Source organism: Echeneis naucrates, chromosome 21 (genome assembly GCF_900963305.1).
Source record: "Echeneis naucrates chromosome 21, fEcheNa1.1, whole genome shotgun sequence".
Classification (NCBI taxonomy): Eukaryota; Metazoa; Chordata; class Actinopteri; order Carangiformes; family Echeneidae; genus Echeneis; species Echeneis naucrates.
In genome coordinates, this window is record NC_042531.1 from 16938551 (window position 1) to 16959096 (window position 20546).

The 20546-nt window shown below is 39.8% G+C and overlaps 1 protein-coding gene across 1 annotated transcript in view; it reads left to right on the forward strand.

Annotated features, from left to right (window-relative positions):
- Positions 1–20546, forward strand: part of ramp1 (receptor activity modifying protein 1) — a 49135-nt gene that overhangs the window by 481 nt on the left and 28108 nt on the right. The gene's annotated exons all lie outside the window — the stretch shown is intronic.

A 20546-nucleotide genomic window follows, 5' to 3' on the forward strand; every position in this document is an offset into this window, starting at 1 on the left:
GTGAGTCTCTCACACTGTGACTGGGTTTATTATGTGTGACAAAGGCAGTCCCACGGAGTTGGCTCCATCACTCCTGCCTCTGCTTTGGAAGCCATTAAAAATAGATGCTCCGCGCAAAATCGGTTGACCTCTTCTTGGGAGCAAATGTGTTGAGTTAGTCTGCTCCATGTCCATTGAAAGGGAAATATATTTACCACCCTATAGGTGTGAATGACTAGTAACCTTATCATACTATATCACACACACACACACACACACACACACACAATATTATTATAATATAATTGGCCTAACCTGTGCGTTTGGCATGATATTAGAGTTATCATTGGATTAGTGGTGGATGTTCTGTGGTGAAGTATAAACTATATTATTTAAATGAAATAGTAACTGTGTGATTTAGTGATGGACCTTTATTGTGGAGGTTGGTTACTATAGGGAAAGATTTAAGGGAGAAGCAACTGGTTGGTACAAATGCTTTTTTTTTTTTATTTCTATGAATTTATGTGGAAGAATCTTAGAGCCTCTGGTTTCTGTGGCATCTTTGCAAACGGGGCAGATACATGTACAAGTGTTTTTTTTGTTTTTTTTTTAAATGTGGGTGAATAGTCAGGAGTAGTATACAGCATGAATGTGACTATTTGACCATTAACACATTTTGTTTGTATCATTGTCTCTTTAACTATTAGTATTTCTCAGATTTTGAGTTATTTCCTATTCCTCCATTTGGAAATGTGAACATATATTACAGAATTTGTAAAAGACCTAATTTATCAGCCCTCATAAGCCATGAAATAATGCTACACCTATATATAATGTTCCAAGTCAACTCTCCTTCTTCTCCTTAAAAAAAAAAAAAAAAAAAAAATTAGATATAGAAAGATCAGCAAATCTGCTTAAAGTTATCTGCTCAACCTGTGTTAACATGCTGAATTAGCAGAAAAAATATGCTCAGACTGGATGTAAGACTCTTTGCAGGGAAGATGGAAACAACACACTTTAGTGTGAAGATAACAGAACAGCAATTCCAGTTACTGCTGTGAAATCGTTCATTTAAACCCTAGTAAACCAAATCCTGGAGTAATGAGTGGGCTGTAGTAAATAAGTATGCCAGTCTGGTGTAGGCTGCTTGAAAGACTTTGATTCAGATTTTGGAGTGAAGTTTTCTATAAAAAAAAATAAAATAAATAAAAATGTAATATTCAGTTATTCTCACTTAATTGCAATAATGCTTGCTATGGAGCCATTTGTTTTTTTTTCCCAGCTAATGGCCCACTTGAAAATATTAAAGTTGTTGGCAGCTAACACCTAACACCATAACAACGCAAAGCAGGTTTTGATCTAAAATGCCAGTGATGGAACATTTTTCTTTTTAGTTTGACAAGGACAGATCGCTCCTTGATTTCTTTCCTCCTGTTACTAACCAGCTGGGCATTTTGATCTTCCAGTTTTTGCCCTATATTTAATACAGTAGTGTGCACTGTGCAGGAAAAGCAAAATATAATGAATACCAGAAACTTTTTTGTTTTGTTGTTATTCTTTTGTTCCTCCTGTTTTATATTTATGATATTTTTTCCTTTTTTTGTGATTCAAAATGTTGCTGTATGTTTTTGTTCTGTCTGTGCTACTGCCAAAGTGACAAACAGTGGGACAAAAAAAAAAAAAAGAATTTTCACTATTGATTCTATTTAATGCTATAGTATTAATATAAAAATTATTTGTTTGAATAATAGCAACAAAATATAATCTGTTACAGTTTTATAACTTATTTGGCCCCCGGCTTGATGAAGGATGAAAGTATTAATTTAATTGAACAGTTTAATACACAGTCAACTTAATATTGTGCTTTGAAATATTACACATTCTTTTCCTTTTCGAGGGTCAGTAGCCCAGCCAATAGTTTAGCGGGAGATTTTGGAGAATCGCCAACCTGAAAACACTAACAATGAACTGCTATTATTCAACATTTCACATAAGATACATAAGAGTTTCTGGAAATTCATCTCTGTAGCTTTTAGCTTTCTCTCTTAAATGGGTGAGATTAATGATGTCAGCCCAGCCTTGAGCACCCGATGTTAACTTCCCTCCTCTTGTAGGTAACAGACTGTTGAGCTCTTAACCTGGACCAGGAAAGCCCATGAATGAAACACAATGCATGGGCTTTTGCATCAAGATGGGGGACAACTATTCTAATGTTTCGTACACCTCCCAACTGTACCTGTTAAAACCATGGATGCCAAGCATTTATGTTGCTGGGTTATAGTTATTGTTTCTGTTTTAATATTGGGTTAGGTAATAAGGAAGGGGATAGAACATAATTCATATCTACATACTTGAGAAAACATAATAGACTTTTTAATTTTAGTGGATTCAGTTAGATTGGGTGAATAATAAAACCAGGATACACTCTTTATGGGATTTCAGCAACGCATTTGTGTGTTTGGCGGTGTTGTCAAATTGATGAAGACGTTTTGACTTTTTGGATGCGTTTCTTAAGTTGCTCTCGGTGCCACTGTACAGCTGAATAGATTTATAATTATATTTTGCATTATTTTAGGAAAAAAGAAAATAAACACAAACTTAATTGAAATACTTGTCAGAAATAGATGTGGTACGTATGTATGCACACAGTGATTCTCTCTGACAAAGCCGTTCAGGCAGACTTCCTCTTAGCTCTTTGGCTTCATGTAGGTGTTTTATATTTACAGAGAGGGAAAGTTATGACTCATCACAGCAGCACCAGGTTGCCTCATTACTTTTATACCACAGTCCCATCTAGAACAGTCATTTTGAAAGTTTGAAGTCTTAAAAATTCTCTTTGCAAACAATTTTTACCTCCCAAGATCCCTGAATAATTATCCCCATTCAGGCAGTTTATTTATCCACCTAGGAAACTTTAAGTCTGCCGTTCTCCCTGACACAATTTTTTTGGCCAATGAGTAGAAAATGTATAAAGGGGGGAAGAGTCTCCTCACTCTTTCACATCAATAGGAAGGGTTAGGCGGAGACACTTTAATCCTCTTTGCCTGACACAATCGCCTTTCACTGGAGGGCTCCAGATCCAATTTGAATTCATGTAAAATATTCCAGTCATGTAAGGAACTCACCAGACTGTAGTCAAATGGCCAAAGGGGAACACTTTGAGTAATGACTCAGGGGACATACATTTGGCAACTCTAACAATTTGACTGGACTCAATGAATATACTATAGGCAATCAAAATAGTTGACAGACTGCATTGCAATTGTAGTGGGCTATGTGGCCATGTCCGCTTGGTACCTATGTGGTATGAGTGAGTGGGATGTTAGTTTGGTGTAATGAGTCTCAGGTGTTGAGGGATTTATTCCTCTTTGAGAATGACCAGAAAAGAAAAGTTCAAGTTAATTATCTTTGTCGGGGTTCCTTCATTCAGAATCATTCTTGCTGATATAAAGTTTTTTAAGTTTAATACTCACAGGCCTTGTGTACATCAACAGGGACCAGCTGCTCCAATATTCCTCCTGTCCTTCTCCTCATGGCTCAATTCACAGTAACGAATTGAGCCCACAGCTGAGGCTAATACTAGGTACTAGGTATTACTAGGTAGGTAAGTTCAAAGAGATGAGTCCCAGATGTGCAGGTAATGATTTGCCTTATATGAAGGCAGTTGGACTTGTGGTTGGGTCCTGGGCATTTATCTCCTGTGGAGTTGTTAACACCTTGGGAGATGTTGACGTCACGTGTGGGCTGCCAGAGTCTTGACGGTGAATTTTTTGAATGGTTCTAAAGCTGTCTGGGGAAGTCGCAGGACTGCATGGCGAGAAGCTGGTAAGTGGTGGCCATGCAGAAGCACATCCTCGGCTTAGATTAAACATCACATTCTTAAATTAAATGTGTCTGTTTTTTTAGCATGCAGATGAGATGGCAGCCTAGAAGAGTTGGAAAGAGCTGGAAGATAGAGAAGTTATAACAATTGTAAAAACAGACCAAAAAAATAAAAACAAAAATAAAAAATGATCTGGTATTTTCTGGTAATTGAGATGTTGTGGTTGCTTGGCTGACATCCTGCAAAACCAGCAGGCACGAATGTCTTTTAAAGGCAAGATTGTGGATGAGATTCAGAAAGGAGCAGTGGGGAGGCAGAACCACAGAGTTGTAGTCTGTGATGTTACAAGCAGAGACAGTAACAATAATTTGGCAGGTTTTTAGCCCCAGTCCTCACTTAAGCTCTTTTCTCTCTAGAGAAGGATGCATGGACTCCTGTTGTCTCTGCTCTGCTTGGACAGAAGACCACATATTTCTGGTGTGAAAGTCTCAAGAGGATGTTTTTAAGAATCCCTATAAATCAACAGAGAGGGAGGACAATGGGAGCAAGGAGCCTGTTAACAAGACAGAGAGCGCTGCTATATATCTGTCCCCGTTTTTATGGTGTGTGTTTGTTTGCATCCTGTGCAACAGACACGCCTACCAGACTTTGGTTAATTAGATAGATGGTGAATGAGGGATGAAAAAAAAAAAAAAAAGCAAAGAAAAGTAGCCATGTCCTTCGATGGCCCTATTTTTAGATGTGTAATATTAAAAAAAATCTCCTCTCACACTTCCTCTCCCTAGTGACCTCCCCCTTCCCCACTTTGAGGTCCTCTTGAAGGACATAAATAAAGATATGCAGCAAGTGACAAAGCGACAGCACTGTTTCATGTTTAAGTAGGGATCCATCCATCCATCAAGTTTCGAATGTTTTTCCATTTCCGGGTCGCGGGAGGTGCTGGGGCCAATCCCAGCCAACATTTCGGGCGAGGTCGCCAGGACAGGTCACCAATCCATCACAGGGCCAACACACAAAGACACACAGAGACAAACAAGCACTCACACTCAGACCTATGAACAATGTAGAGTCACCAGTTACCCCAAACATGATGTCTTTGGATGGTGGGAGGAAACCCACACAGGCACGGGGAGAACATGCAAACTGGCCGGGAACCAAATCTGTGACCTTATTGTAGGGCGTCAGCACTAACCACTACGCCGTGCTGCCTTTAAGTAGGTATGTTTTCTGCAAACCAACCCACGGAACAAAAACAACGACAACAGTAAATCCAAATCATGAACCTAAACCTAAACCTAAACCTAACATTTAGTCAACACTGTTGTGAGGGTCTTCAGTGTTCAGGGTGGTCCAGCTGCAGCAAAAGGGGTTTACTGCATCCTAATCAATGTGTGCGCACAGTTTGAAGAAACTCTTTTAACTTTACTTTAAAGATTCCTTTTCTTACAAAAGATGTCCAGTCAAGATTCAAGTCCACTGCTGTGAGGAGAGAGGAATGTACAAGGTGCTGAAAGTTTTTGGCACCACTGTTAGTGCTGAGGGACATCAACCTTCCCTCTTGTCACATTTGCTTGCTAAATGAACAAGCCACCCATTGTGTGAGTGCGTGCGTGTGTGTGTTCACAATCCACTGAATTTCTGTAACGTGGTCATCAGGCCGGGTTGATCCTGAATGATATTGCATAAACCTGGAACACTTTCACCGATGACAGATTTTGAATTATACTGTTAGTGTGCGTCAGGGTGGGAAAGATAGAAGGGGTGACATGCAGCAGAGGACTGTGGGCCAAATGCAGACAGGACCACGCTAACCCCACCACAGCAACAACAGTGTGAAGTTAAAGTTGAGCTTGAAGTAGCTGAAGCAACATTTAGAAAAGCGTCTGGCTCCTTAGCTGCTAAATGATCCAGCATTTAGAAGCAATTTTGAATGCAATGAGAATCAGAATGGAGAAAAAGAAAACAACTTTAGGTCAATATAGGACGGGATACAACCTCAAACGCTTTTTAGCTGACACCACACAATCTAAAACAAGCAACTGTCTTCTTTCAATGAATCTGTCAGTCAAAATGACAACAACAGTCATCACAATTGCCACAAACTCAGAGTCAACAAGACTCAAGACTCAGTATTCATAAAGTTGAAACAAGCTAAGCTTCTAATGTAAAGGTACTTCATGAACTGCTGAAGGCATGCAAAATGATGATCTACTACCATATTGCTACACATTAACCATCGGTATGGGCAGCGATGAATTACGCCATTAGACCTCTGCTTTATGTCTCTGACCTAGTACAGGCTCATTCGCATTTATATTTTAGATGTCATTTTAGTGAGTGAGCGTCTTTAATACAGCCCATATATTAATGTTTATAAAATCTGTCACATTTACAGTTCACATCCCTCAAATCCAAGACATCATCTCCCTCACTGAGAGTAGAGTAGATTTTACAGGCCGTTTTTCTGGGCCGCTGCGTAGATTGCATTTAACCTTACATAACAGCAACGTAGTGAGCCCGTCGCACTGGTTTATTCAACCAGTGAATCAGATTGGAATTTCCTTTTGAAGTTTTTTTTTTCCCTGCAGCATTTCTGCTTCACAGAAAGTACATGACAACACATCCAAGTGGTTGTATGTAGGATCAAAGCCCATAACATCAAGCGCTCGTGGCACACAAGTCACCTCCAAACCAGCAAAAAACCTGAAAGGGATTTCTCCAAACATTTATCTAACCAGACTGGCCAAATAGTAACACACTGGCATTTATAGTAAAGAGCTCAGGAAGAAGTGACTGAGGCGTAGAGACATGCTACGTGTATTCAGGAGCTGTCTGTCCACTTAGCTGCTCAGCTGGAGCAGTCTGTGGCTTCAGGGCTACAGCACTAAGCAGCAGGAGGCAAACCTGCTGCTAAAACTTCTAATGTTGGACTGCATATAACTGCAGGGTCAGCAGTTTGAATCCAGTGGCCTGCTGGGAACACAAAAGTGGATAAAGTCATTCATAGGTAGATCTTAATCCTACGGCAGCCTTTAAATCCAACTGACATGCCAGAGAGGAACAGATTGAGAATGCTCGGTTTGTCCAACGGGCCATTTTACTATGAGAACCAAGCGTATTAAACTCTAATATTCAAAATCTGAAAGTGCAACTGCTCCACAATAAAGTAATTCATGATGCAGACTATTACATTTCTAAAAAGCAGTAATTATATAATTTGGGGGGGGTAAGTAAGAGTCTCATTATAAACTAATCTTTTCATCTGCCATAGCTGTAATTTGAGCTAAGTGCTAATAAGCAAAAAGGAATATGCACGATGGTGAACATGGTAAATATTATATCTTCAACATCAGCCTGTTAGTATTCACTGTGAGCACGTACGCACGCTGATTTTAGTATGTGCCACAGGCATGACCTAATCTTATTAAGCTTGATTTGAAGGTAGCATGAATTAGATGACAGCGAGTGTTTGGAAGAGCTTTTTCATTGAAAGAGTCTCTTTTATTTCTTTCACTTTCAGAGACTGAAAAGAAAATGAAGTTAAAGCATTCGATTTCTTGAACCCTCTGCGGAAAGCAGATGCCAGATTGTATTTTGCAATTGCAAACTTGCAGTGTGCAGATCTTGAATTCTGTGACACTTAAGAAGGCAGGTGTTAATCTTTTTTTTTTTTTTTTTTTTTTTCTTTGAGAGTCTACACTGTATCCGATATGAAGTCCTGTAGTCCTACCGATGTAAGATTTTTTTCTAAGAAATTTTTTCTTTGGTTTAAATCGCCCCACGACCCGACCCTGGATAAACAGATGAAGATGGATGGATGGATGGTTTAAATACTCTTTATACTCTAATACTAATACTGTAATCATTCATCTCTTTGCTTGTCAAGGTGCTGATGCAGAGAATTGTTAACGCACAGACAGGTGCTGAGGGCTGCTCACAGTAGATACTGAAGCGTATGACTTGGGCTACTGATGTGCATTTTGGAGGGGGTTGGAGCTATCCAGGTTGTTGATTGTGATTGATGGGATTTTTCTCCTATTCAGTGGTTGTGTGCAGTCCCTGGATGTTCGCAAGAGATGGATGTTGCTGTCGTAAATGCAAATCCAGATCCTCTCAAGCACACTCAGTGGATGGCATGTCAGGTGACTATACAAGCTATGAAAGAACTGGAATATCTTAAGGAGGAGTTGTGTAGATGATGCGACAATATGAAGCCAGGGAGCCAGATCAACGCCACAACAATGGGTGCCTGCTTTTTGTCATGATGTGTCTGTGTGTGTATCTTTGGTGTTTATGGAAGTGGGTAAGGACAATATAAATATATGGAGGCATCAACACGTCTCCCATTGCACCAATATAGCTGTTAGATTGTATTAGATTGAGCATGCTCAGTTAATCTTCCCCCAAATATACAGGATTTAAATAATAACTATGGTATTTTGTGGTGAGCAGCTCTGGTGGCATTTAATCTCCACAGAGATACGGTGAGGTCAGGGATTTGAGCTTGTGACCTTTAATTTTTTCCAATCTGTTCTGTGAGCACAGAGTTAGATTCCCTAGATTCAGCAGTATTACGCCATGTGCTGCTACAGTGAGCTATAAAGATTTCAAAGCCTGTTTATGTGAGGAAATGAGTCAAATGACTGAACCTCCTTTGTAGGATCTTGAGTATCGGTTTCAAGTGAAAAGGGGTATGTTACATCTTGAACTACACACTGGAGCTCAACTGTACTGCCTTCTATCAATGTTCTTTTGATTATTCCTTTCTCCGATGCTTACGATGCGTAACTTTCCAATTTACTGGAGGGGGCCTAAAATCGCATTAAGCAAAGCAGCGCACAATATCCAAAACTGGGCCAAAAGATTAGCATATAATTTACAAAATGTAATTTCGCCAGTCATGGATTTCCACACAAAATCTGCGAGGAAGCAGAAAATAATACTCTGACGCTGCATGGGTGACTGAGGCTCATTCGGCTCAGTTAAGATGTGAACATATCAAAATGTCAATCATAAGGAGTAACATTCACTGGTGTCCAAACAGAATTTAGGTCTAATGAGCACATCCCTATTGGTAACAGGAGAAGGTACGTTTGCTGTTGTCTTCTTCCCTCCGTATTAAGCTTTGCTGTAGCTGGTCGTGACTGCTGTTTTCCTATAGTTCTGTGCACGTTGTTTGTTTACGCTGTGCACTTGCTAAGCTTTAACCCAGTTTTCGCTGTCATGCCTCTGCTCTAATGAGCAGCATCCAGGCACTGCTACTTTCTTTTTGAAATTGATAAAAAAAACCAAAAACAAACGTATTTTATTTATATTGTTATTATAATTATTATATATCATTATTATTTTTAATGTTTTTAATGGTAGATGTCTTTTGTTTTAACTCTAAAGCACACTGAACTGCTAAATGTATGAATGCAGCTATACAAATAAAGTTGCTTTGCCTAGTGAAGCATGTGTGTGAAAATGTATATGTACACTGTGTGTGTGTGTGGGAGTGGGAAACTGGTGTGTGGATGTATGCATGCTCTGTCTATAGTGGAAAATATATGCGCAACTGGCGAGGCATCACGGAGCCAACAGCTATTTCAGCACCTCAGTAGTAGACACACACACGCGCGCGCACACACACACACACACACACTTATGGGCTGTCATACTTGGCACCCACTCTGGGACAATGAAGTGTGAGAGTCTCACACATACCCATGTACATGAAACACAAAAGAAATTGTGTACAAACTCTCATGGACGCCATGTATGTGAGCACATTCATGTGAAACAACCACGTGAGTCACACTGGCTCTCCCATGTCATAGCAGTGTCCTTGAGCAAGACACCTAATACACAGTTGATGGCAGCCAAAGAAGCTGTTGCGAATCAATATATAGAGCTGCAGGTGAAGCTAGTAATCTGAGTGTGAGAAATTATTCTTAATTACCTGTAGAGGAAGTATATGGGTAAATAAGAATGAATCCCTCGGCTCCGGAGCAGATCAGTGGTATATGTTATTAAATTTAACTTAACACGCCGTCGTTAGACTTCAGAACAAAGAAAGAACAGTGCAGCTATCTTTGTATTGCCTCAGCCAGCTATCCACTGAGTGACACGCGTTTGCCATACGCCAAGTAATGGAGACCTACCTCTCAGGTGCAGTATTGTACCATATAAATTCATATATTATTAAGAATGGGGAATCCCAGTTGGACTCAAGCTGTAAACCGTGGCAGTAGTGCTGCCAGACTCCTTTTCATTAATACACTATAAACCCCAAGAAACATGCGTAAATTGTTCCAATAAACATTTAAACTGATCATAAATTGACATCCTAAGCTTCAAATACATCTGCTGCCAACACTGCATCGCACCGTTAAACTTTTGCACGGTGTGGCCATGTGTGCATAAATATATTAATGAATTCACGATCGAAGGGAGGCGCACATAGTACGATAAATGTCCCATCAGTAAGCAGCCACTGACACACTGAGCCACAAGCAAAAGTAAAAGCAAGCAGTATGCACAGACCTCACAGATGATGGTGAAATTATCACTGCTCTGCCGCTGAGAATCGGGTATTAACGTAGGATCTTAATATGGACAGTTGCATTCGATCATAGAGCTCATACCAAGTTCTTTATTTTCAGAAGTGACAGGAGCATTTGAAGGTGAATAATTTTCATGTGTCACTGCACTGATCTACAGTGCTGAATGGCATTTGAGTCGAATGATTCTCATATTCATGTCACTATTTCACTCTTTGCTCGGTTTTTCTCAAAAACCTCCTTGAACTTAATTCAGTACCAAGTTTTGTTGTGTTGCCAAGTTCTCTGCTGTTTGATTTAAAGTTTTGGCTCTCTCGATGTCTGCTGACAAGTGGGCGAGGGCTGTTGCACACTGCAGTTGTCTTTTTTTTTTTTTTTTTTTTTTTTTTTTTTCATTATTTAAATCAACATACCATCTGTTTGAATCAAGAAATTACTGACTCAGACTCAGTTCAAGATTTCCGACTTGGAAAAAAAAAAAAAAAACCAGCAAACACGGATTTATTTCTAACTTAATGCTGTATTTGGACTGGAGTTGAATGATTCCTGACGGGGCTTAATGTATATTTGGGCAGAATGGGGAATAATTACATACAAAGTTAATTTGCAAAATTAAATCTAAATTCATCCATAAGAAAATAATCAAAAGAAAATGTGTTCCTTACAGGTCATTTTCTCACCCAGAGTCAGTGCAAGCCTACAGTCACTGTAGCATGAAACACACGGTAAAAACTTAACCACTAATCACTTAATTCTGAAACTATTTTCTGCTCTCAACCAGCAACACGTCTGATTATATTGACCTCTGGCCCACTGAAAGCACACAACACAACTAACTTCCATTGGTGGTGGGAAGTTTACGACAAAAATAAATAAATACATAAATGAAAATAAAAGATAAATACAAACTGCTCCTATGGAGACTTTAAATGTGTAACTGGTTCTTTAATACTTCAAAGTAAAAGATCTTTTTTCATAACAGTATCTTAACAAATCCTGTGATGGAATTTTTTTAAACACATTTAAAATCTGTAGCTCATTTTCCCATAAATTGAAGCTAATTAAAAGCATGTAAAAATCCTACATGATGTACCAGATAGAGAGGTGCTTCCTGTTCACGGGCGGATTTGCTCCAGAAACGCTTAATAGAATCATCTGAAGTTATCGCTACTTCCGTTCTGCCCTACCACCTCAGCCAGCGCCAGCCAGCTGGAACTCCTAAAAATGTAATCGACCATTTCACAAGCATGTAAATGGAGGCCGGTCCACTCAGCATGAAGAGATTCCAGGTGTAATCTGAGCATCTGAGGAAAACTCCTGAAGGTGTGATGTGTGAGGAGGAAGATTCGAATGACGACACGCAGGTACGGACCGAGGCAGAGTAACAATGGGAGAGCTGTTTACAAGCAGAGAGAGTTGTTGTAGGTTAGAGAAGACATCCTTATTTGAGCTACTGTGCATAATGCAGATGAGGCCTGGCCTCTGCTCCCACACAGCAGCCGCAGCATTGTGGTAAAATACAGTATAGTGTGTTGTCACTGTTTTTTTCATGCTGTCTAGACACTCCAGCGTTACGTAAAATGACACTTTCGAACAGTTAAATTCCCAACACTTCCTCTATTTTACTGCCCATCTCCCCTAATGCCTCTTTTCCCTTCCAGTCAAATAGTATCACACTGCTTTTGCAAGTGTGCCAGTGTGTAATGAGCCCGAAAGAGCCATTGCTAATGCCAAGCAGACACACACGGGTTTCAGTCTCCGTCTGTTCTGTATAAGTTTGGTCACAGCTAATGTTCACTGAAACAGACGGAGATCTCAGCTGTATGTCGTAGTTCCTGCGCTCTTCACTGGCTCTGAAGAGCTCCTGGCATAAAAGCAGAGATGGATTAGTATCATTCTGCTGATGAGATACAAACTAAAAAAACATTTTTTCAGTGCAACAAGTTGGATTTTTTTTTTTTTTTTAAATTGTGCCACATTTTTTTCACTCTGCATTTATAAGATTTAAAGATTTCCACTCCAACTGGAATTGGAGGTTTAGATTAACTAAATTCAACCCTTGAAACAACAGAGAAAAACAGAGCAAGGCAGAGACTGAAACTGAGGCCCCCTTGGCAGGAATGTGACCCCAAAGAACCTCTGAAATGTCCTGTGGGTCTCCGGCGTCGAAGCAGATACTTGGACAAAACAAGAGAAAGAAGAAGATTTATGCCACAATTTGGTTTTAGGGCAGAACGGGAGAACAGAGAGTTCAACCGAGAGGTTTCGTCCTCTTCCCGTCAACATTATGTATAGATGTCTGTTTTACTGCCTGAATATGCTCCTATAGCACAGAGCAGGGAAAATCCCACACAGACATCAAGCAACAAAAAGATATATATATACCTGGAAAATAAGCAAAGATAAAAACACAACTGACTTTTTCAAATACAAATCAAACTCCAGCTAGAAATAAATCAGCATCATGGTGTAAAACTACGATTAATACGTTTTTTTTGCAGTGTGCAGTAAATGTCGGGATCAAACTCTCAGTTAGTGAACATAAGTGAAAATGATGCGTCAAATTAATTCAGTCACAGGGAAAACAAGATAAAAATAATGAAATGATAGGCACACAGCAGCAGCAGCTCTGTGATTGGCCACTCAATAAGTCCTCCACTGCAGCACTGGAGTGGATGAGTGGTTTTGGTTTTAGCAGAGCTGCAGGCGATGATGTGACAGGGGCTGAGACAACCATCAGCCCTCCAAAACTCGCTCCCACCCAAAACATTTTAATCAGCCCTTGAACTGAATATGGCCGTTTTCCATCAGCAAGTTTTCGCTCTCTAATCCCCCAAACTACCGCTATTTCAGAATGAAGCCAAAGGCATGCTGCATTATCCCGAGGGAGGAAACGACGGGGATATGCTCAGTGACCTTGATCATGTTTGTGAATGGTTTCATCCTTTTAAAAAGAACATTTCTTCTCTAGAGACGTATGCTGTGTGCCGTTATCAGATCTGTCAAGCACCCATCACCTCACAGTGTGATTGCAAAAATCATGGAGTTCATTTTCTCACAGAAATTAAATGGGTTGGTAATAAAAAAAATTAAATACTTTTTGGACTCGAGATTACTCTAAACATATTCCTTATAGACTTACAGGAATGTCACTACATGCGTTTGCATGTTCTGCACTAAAGTTGTTGATTTTTATGTAAAATTTGAACATAAATATTTTAGCTATATTGTAATGATCTTAAAATTCGAAGTACTTTCAGATCACTGCCTTGAAAATTTTCATCAGTAAAGGCAACAGGTTGATCCAAATACTGAAGGGAAGAAGAATTTGAACATCAGCTGTAGTCTACTCTCTGCTCCATCAGCTTCAGTGAATTTGCTAAATCTCCCATCCATCATGCCTTTCATCAGTCCATCTGAAAAATTGTTCCTGGGGTTCACTGTCCATATTCATAGAAAAATGCTGTGGTCTAGAGCTCATGGGAAATGATGTTGGTAACGTCAGACATATTTCCTTACTACAGTATCTGTTGTACACACATGGAGTGACCTGAAGTTGAAATGTATTGGTAGATTGGTAGAGTAAAATGTTTTTTTTTGGTAGATTAGGGGTTCATCCCAAACCCCAAAATGGCCCAGATGTATCATCTGTGTCTGAGTGCATACTAGTAGAAGTGATGGAGTAGAGACACCGTGCGTGCGTGCGTGCGTGCGTGCGTTTTTTGTGGCTTGTCGTATAATTGAGTGACACTGTCAACAATCTAGGAACGGCTCCTCCATGTCGCAGTTTAGAATGAATTAGTGCGATGTATGCATCAACTGGCCTGACAGAGGTCGGATGGTGAGTTACACTGAACTACCTGGGAAGGTTTTGTTGGAAACTACTACTACTGCAATAAGATGCGTCTATCACTGTCCATCACAAGCTAATTTCAGCAAATCAGATTCATTTGGTGAATTTAATAAGCCAAATAAGAGCTGAAAATGTATTTTGCATATAAACAAAATTCATTCCTCCGTGGAGTCATTACACAAGACGCAGGAGCCCACCGATAACTGTGCTGTATTGAAGTTATTAAGGGCAGACAGACAAAAGCATGGTAACACACAAAACACACACACACTCACACCACAGAGACATATTTCAGAGAAGCTACAACACGTGGTGTGAAATAATCGTGCCTGACCGTCAGAGCTCCGCCAGACCCCCTCTCCCCCCAGCATAGAAAAGTAGCCTCTCGTGGCTCCTTAACTCAAACTCTGTCCATGTCCCAAATTTACCCCGACTGTAACCTGAAATGATCCAATATTAAAAAAGCAGAAGAGACACAAACGCCTTGAAAGACAAACTGAGCAGCCCAATCTAAAGCAGGCCAGGAATCAGATTTCTTTTTTCTCCCTCCCTTAACAAATGTGCCTCATCTCCTTCGTCTCAGGACCTTTTCTAGCCCTCTGCTCATTTCTTATCAAACCTGCTCTGACGCTCGCTCTGTCCGCAGACAGGTCCTTTCACTGCCTTTGTCCATGAATCTTTCCATTACAGCCAATCGATGAAACAAATGTAAGGTTGTGCCACACACCATCTGTGTTTGTGTGTGTGTGTGTATAAATACCTAAAGCTCTAACATATTCTGTTACTTTGGCTGTTCCAAGCATTAGATTTCCCTCCTTTTCTGTCAGCATCACATACACATACTGTCCCCATACACTGAGCTACACACAGGCATTTCTCGATCAAAAACATTTAAGCCAAATCTACCTGCTGAGAATGTAAGCAATTCAAGATGTTCCTCAACCTGTCACTCCATGTGTTTTAATTGCTCAGGGATGGAATTGTAATTTCAGTGTCCTCCAGATGCTTTGTCAGACTGAACTCCTGAATGAGGTCGCACTGCTCACTTAAATCCAGGGCCGATTCCTCATGTGTTTCAAAATGCCGATCGACATGATTCTGTCAGTGTGTGGTGTATAGAAATCCAAGTGGCCATACTTCCGTGGCTGCTGCGTTTTTCTTAAGCTGCCAATCGTTATGGTCAAACCGCATGTCCTCACACAGCACTGGTCTAACTCAGTTTGATGATTTTTACACCAGTGAACTGTTGTTTTTTTATTTCTTTGTGAACGTGTGGAGTGGGTGGAGAGTGGACAGGGGACAGTTCATATACATGCTAGCTGCTCTGGACACTGGCATCATGGTTCAGTGTTTGGCATGGTAACAGTTGGGAAAGAGCTAAAACTTTATCCAAGCTATCTGTGTATAATTTAAGTTTGCTCATTTACACTGGTAGTTGATAACCTTCATAAGGTTGCTGCTAAAAGAATGTGGATCATCAATGTTTCCTCTTGTAGGCAGACATGAATAGAGACCACTTGGCACTGATTCTACTCAAAATGGAAAATTTCAATCTTTTGCCGGCGCTTGAAGAGATATCACCAAAAAGAGTATCGCTAAGCTTCCCTGAAGATGAACATGCTGTGAGGTAGAGATCTTCTTCAGAGGGATAGTTCTTCATTTGCATACTGATTCAGATAAATACAGAAGTAAATGCAGATTAGTTATATTTCATATATTCAGAGCACAGCGTTGTGTTACCTATTTCTGCCTCTGGCTGATATATAGATGGAATAATTCTGTGCCAAATTTCCTCAGAGTGGCTTTGACTTTAGTCAGTATAATAAGGATGGTTACCTCAGCCTTCTGTATGTTTCATCTGACTTCCAGATTTTATTTGATTATTATTCAACTGAAATGTGGAAAGACTCTGTATCAAATAATACCTGGCTGTAAATAGATGTTATGCTCATCTTCAACGTGGATTGCTGATAAAGAATACGTTTTAATTGTGCCTCTGAAAAATCATGACGTATCAGAGGAGGGTTACTCTTTGCTTGTTCCTTCTGGTGTTTGTAGATAACATTCTTAAAGCTCATCTCATACAGTAGTTATGTCCTTTATTGGCATTAATTGTAGTATTACCTGAGAGAGCCAGTTAGGGCAGACCGCTATCTCTGCTGAAAGCATTGCCTGCTATCGTGATTAGCCTGTGATGGATGGGCCTCAACTTGACAGAAATAAATGTTGTGTGCACACACACACACACACACACACACACACACACACACACACACCTCCTATTCAGTATATGTCACAAGGTGACAGTGTGTATGGATGTGGAGGTGGAGAGGCATGTGTTTGTGTGTGTCATTGTGGGCTGAGTGGTTGTGTTTGCAGTCTGTAATAAATGTGTCACATCTGTCAAGATGAGACAGAAACTGATCATTGTATCAATTACAAAGTGTGAGAAACATGTACATGCTTCTGTGAAAGGGAGGGGTTGGACATTGAGCCCATCCACTGTGTCTAAGAGACATTCACTGTAGAGCCTGTGTGGAAGAACTACAGAGGACAGGCTGTGCGGAAGAAAATGAAACTGAAATCCTCATTGAATCTCTCTTCAAAGTTTCATCTCAGAGTTTCAAGAAGAAAAGACTAACTATAAAAAACAGCAATACAGGACCCGTCATGGTAAAAAAGAAAGAATTAAACTAAACATGCAAACGTTAAACAACTGTTGTCCTCGTAGTTAAGTACTCGCTACTCAAAATAATCAAAATGCACCAAATCACACATATATTGTAAGTTTATAGTGGTAAACCCAAACTAACGAAACTATTACTGTTCTAATAAAACAGTATTTTAGGCAGTGATCAAAAATCAAAAAGCTCATCCATTATCTATACCTCTTTTCTGTCAGGGTCACCGGGGGTGCTGGGCGTGCTCCAGGCAAAGCAGGGTTCATCCTGGGCAGGTCGTCAGTCTATCACAGCGCCAACAAATAGAGAAACAACTGTTACCATTTACACCTACAGGCAATTTAGAGCCACAAATTAACTTAGACATGCAAACTCGTAAACTCCATGCAGAAAGGACCCATGACTGGGAATTAACCCCAGAACCTTCTTACTATGAGGCAACAGCATTAAAAAAAAAAAAAAAAAAAAAACTTTGTGAATATGTACCACTACCTTCTGTACAAGAGGTGCAGACACTGATTTACATGTAGTTTGGGAAAACCAAGAAAGAAGCAGAGCTTGATCTGGTCGATAAATACATGTAGCCTGCAGTGTTTTTGTTTAGTGTTCCTTAAACACAGTACAAGCTTAAATGGTGACAGAAACAATGTCATCAGTTGCTTTGGCAGAGCAGTTAATAGGAATATAGCAATGAAAATTCAAATGTTGCAATGGGGCGGGTTGGGGGGAGACTTACGCACAAAGTTTCACTGTTAGGTTTATGTATCTGATTTGAACCAGAAAGTGACACCAAATATTATAATCAAGAGCTGTGCTGATTAAAAATGCCACTCTCTGTCTCTATCCCATTTTAAATTTTTACACACGGGACAATACTCTGTCTCTATGATGATGAGATGATAATGAATCTTCTCAATCATTTATCTCAACTGTTTCTTTGGACAGAGAGCTGACAGAAAAAGAGAGGATGACAAGAAAAAGTAGGCAAGTTTCGGCCGTGATCGCTGTTCTCTATAGTTCTGTCTCTGATATACATCATAGGATGTCACACCTCAGTGAGGTATTTGTCAAATCCAGTACTCAGACTCACGCTCTCTTTCTTGTTCTATTTTTATTGAAAACCAAATCCATTGTAAATTTCATTAAAATGATTTTATATTGTCTTGCTAACCATCCCCTCAAGCCTAATCTCTTGATAAAAATCTAATTTACTTACACAGGTCAGGCTGATATGAGAGAGCTCATGCAGTCATTTATTATTGAGCCTTGTTACCTGAACTAATGCGTGTCATTTAATATGGTTTGATAACTGCAGGATGACTTTTCAGTTCCAGTGTGAGGAACCAAGCAGACAGACACCAAGAATGCAGGTTTTCAGTCTGAAAAGTAGGACATTTACTTACTCAAAATGAAAAAAAACAAAACAAAACAAAAACATGAAAAGAACAGTTCTGGGCCCTGAAAAGAGGACGACTAAGCAGACCTAAACTAAGGCCAAGCTCAACCCAAAGAGAACATAACCTGACATTGCTACAAATGACACAGGGGTTTTATGCTGGCTGATCAGACCATGTAGAAACAACAGAACAGGGCTAGGCTGGAGAAAATAAGTCACAGGAATTATACTCTACATAAGAGTACAAAATATACAAACCTCAATAAACGTATCTAACAGTAAGTAAAATGAAATGATCTCCCCAGGAGCAGCCACAGTTGGTCCCTTCCAGGATTCAGGACAGCTGGACCAACTGGGTCCTCTATTGTCTCTGCCACACCCCCAAACTAGGAGGCAGCATGCTGTAAAGATAACAGAGTAAATAAATAGGACACACACTCGTACTGACAAAATAACTACAATGTGCAGCTACAGACCAGAAACAATGCTGTACACTAATAAAACTGTGAGTATGATGTAGAAACTTTAACCTTTTGTGACTTATTGCATTTTGGAATTATTTTGTGCATTCAAAGCCCATTTAGGCTGGCCACTGATTTTCCACTGTGTCACATTGTTTCAACTTTTTAGAAGCGTTTACAAACACAGACAACATTCAATTATTCATGCGACATCATATTCAATCAAAAATGCAATTATTTGATAAAAAAAAAAAAAAAAAATTAAAATAGGAAAGTCTTTGGCAGGTTAGTCACATACTCTTCCCTTCTGTCTCATGGAGGCGAAGCTGTGAAACTTGCAGTTAATGAAGCAATTTTAATGACAAACAAATGGCTGATTGAACGTGTATGTGCCTTCTTCAAAGTCAACGCGATTATCTTGCCTCTGTCATCACCCACACTCTGAAGTGCAGTAGATGATACCTGCATTATGGATGATGTACCTGTTAGAAGAGAACAAAGAATTTGTCTGAGAATATCTTTTCCCACTACCCATCTTTCACTGCCCACGCTGAGGGCAACATGTGGATATATGGGAAAATGTGTCCAACTGCCTGCTAATGAGTTTTGACTGTAATTTAGCATTTTTCTTTGTTCTGTGTCTGCCTCACCATTTTTAACCTGCCATATTTAATGATCACCATGTAGCCAAAGGTGGCAGACAGCTCATTACCAACCTTGATGTGATCATTTATCTATCTTTAGTTATTGATCTTTATTTATCCAGTGTGATAGTAACACTAATACCAATTCTTGCTATGCTTCAATATACTGTATATCATTATCACTGCTAATGAGGCCAGTTTTCCAACCAACACAACTATGGCTGAAGCCCTGGAAAGCAACAATCACCTCCAACTGCCAGCAGAAGAAGAGACCGCGTTTATCAGCCGAAAAACCCTCCATCTAATGTAGCACCATTAAATGAGTCGTGAGCAGTAAGGGACAATTCTTACCTGTGATTAGATGGCACTACTCTCTTTCTAAAGAATTGCTTAGCTTAGCTTAGCATAGAACAAAAAAAATAAGAATATTATTCCTTCCTTATTTCCTGATTTTATTATTTGCTTATAATGCTACAGGCAGCATCTCCAGCGACCCGAAAAATTATAAACAGTAAAAGATGAATGCATGCATGAATGAATGAATACTACAATATTTGAATTATCTAAGCACAGCATCTCTTGGCTCTGGAGCTGGCTCCTTTAACATAACCATTAAGGAACCTGTTTCTGGATAAACGTAAAGGTAACCATAAATATTAGTTTGCTTCATCACAAGGCTTCTATTGCTTACTTAAAACATGTTAAAGCATCACTTTGTGAATTCATTAAAGCTTCCTTGAATGTCACAGGTTGTATTATGCAATCTGCTGACTTAATGCCTCTTCTTTGTAATGTACACTTTGACATTGGAGCAGTGGGCGAGGGTTACAACACTGGGTAGCTCATTTCAAGGCGCAGGTTGTTTACCAGTGCTATTTTCTGCCTGGTGCAAACAGGGTAAGTACAGGTAAGATTGACCTAATAAAAAGCTTCTTAGCTCTGAGGGAAACAATTTCTGGCCCTCCGCTGTGCTGTTTCTTAGAACCAGCTCTAATAGGAACTATTAGTGACCAGCAGCAGCAGCCATTTTACGTCATGAGAAATACACATCAGCACCATACCAATCACTTTTATCCACACACCATTTAAAGGGTCTGTCTTTGCTCAGTTATATGCAGGAAGTGGAGGTGGCTGGCTTCTTCTTGGGTTTTTCCTTCAGTCTAAACA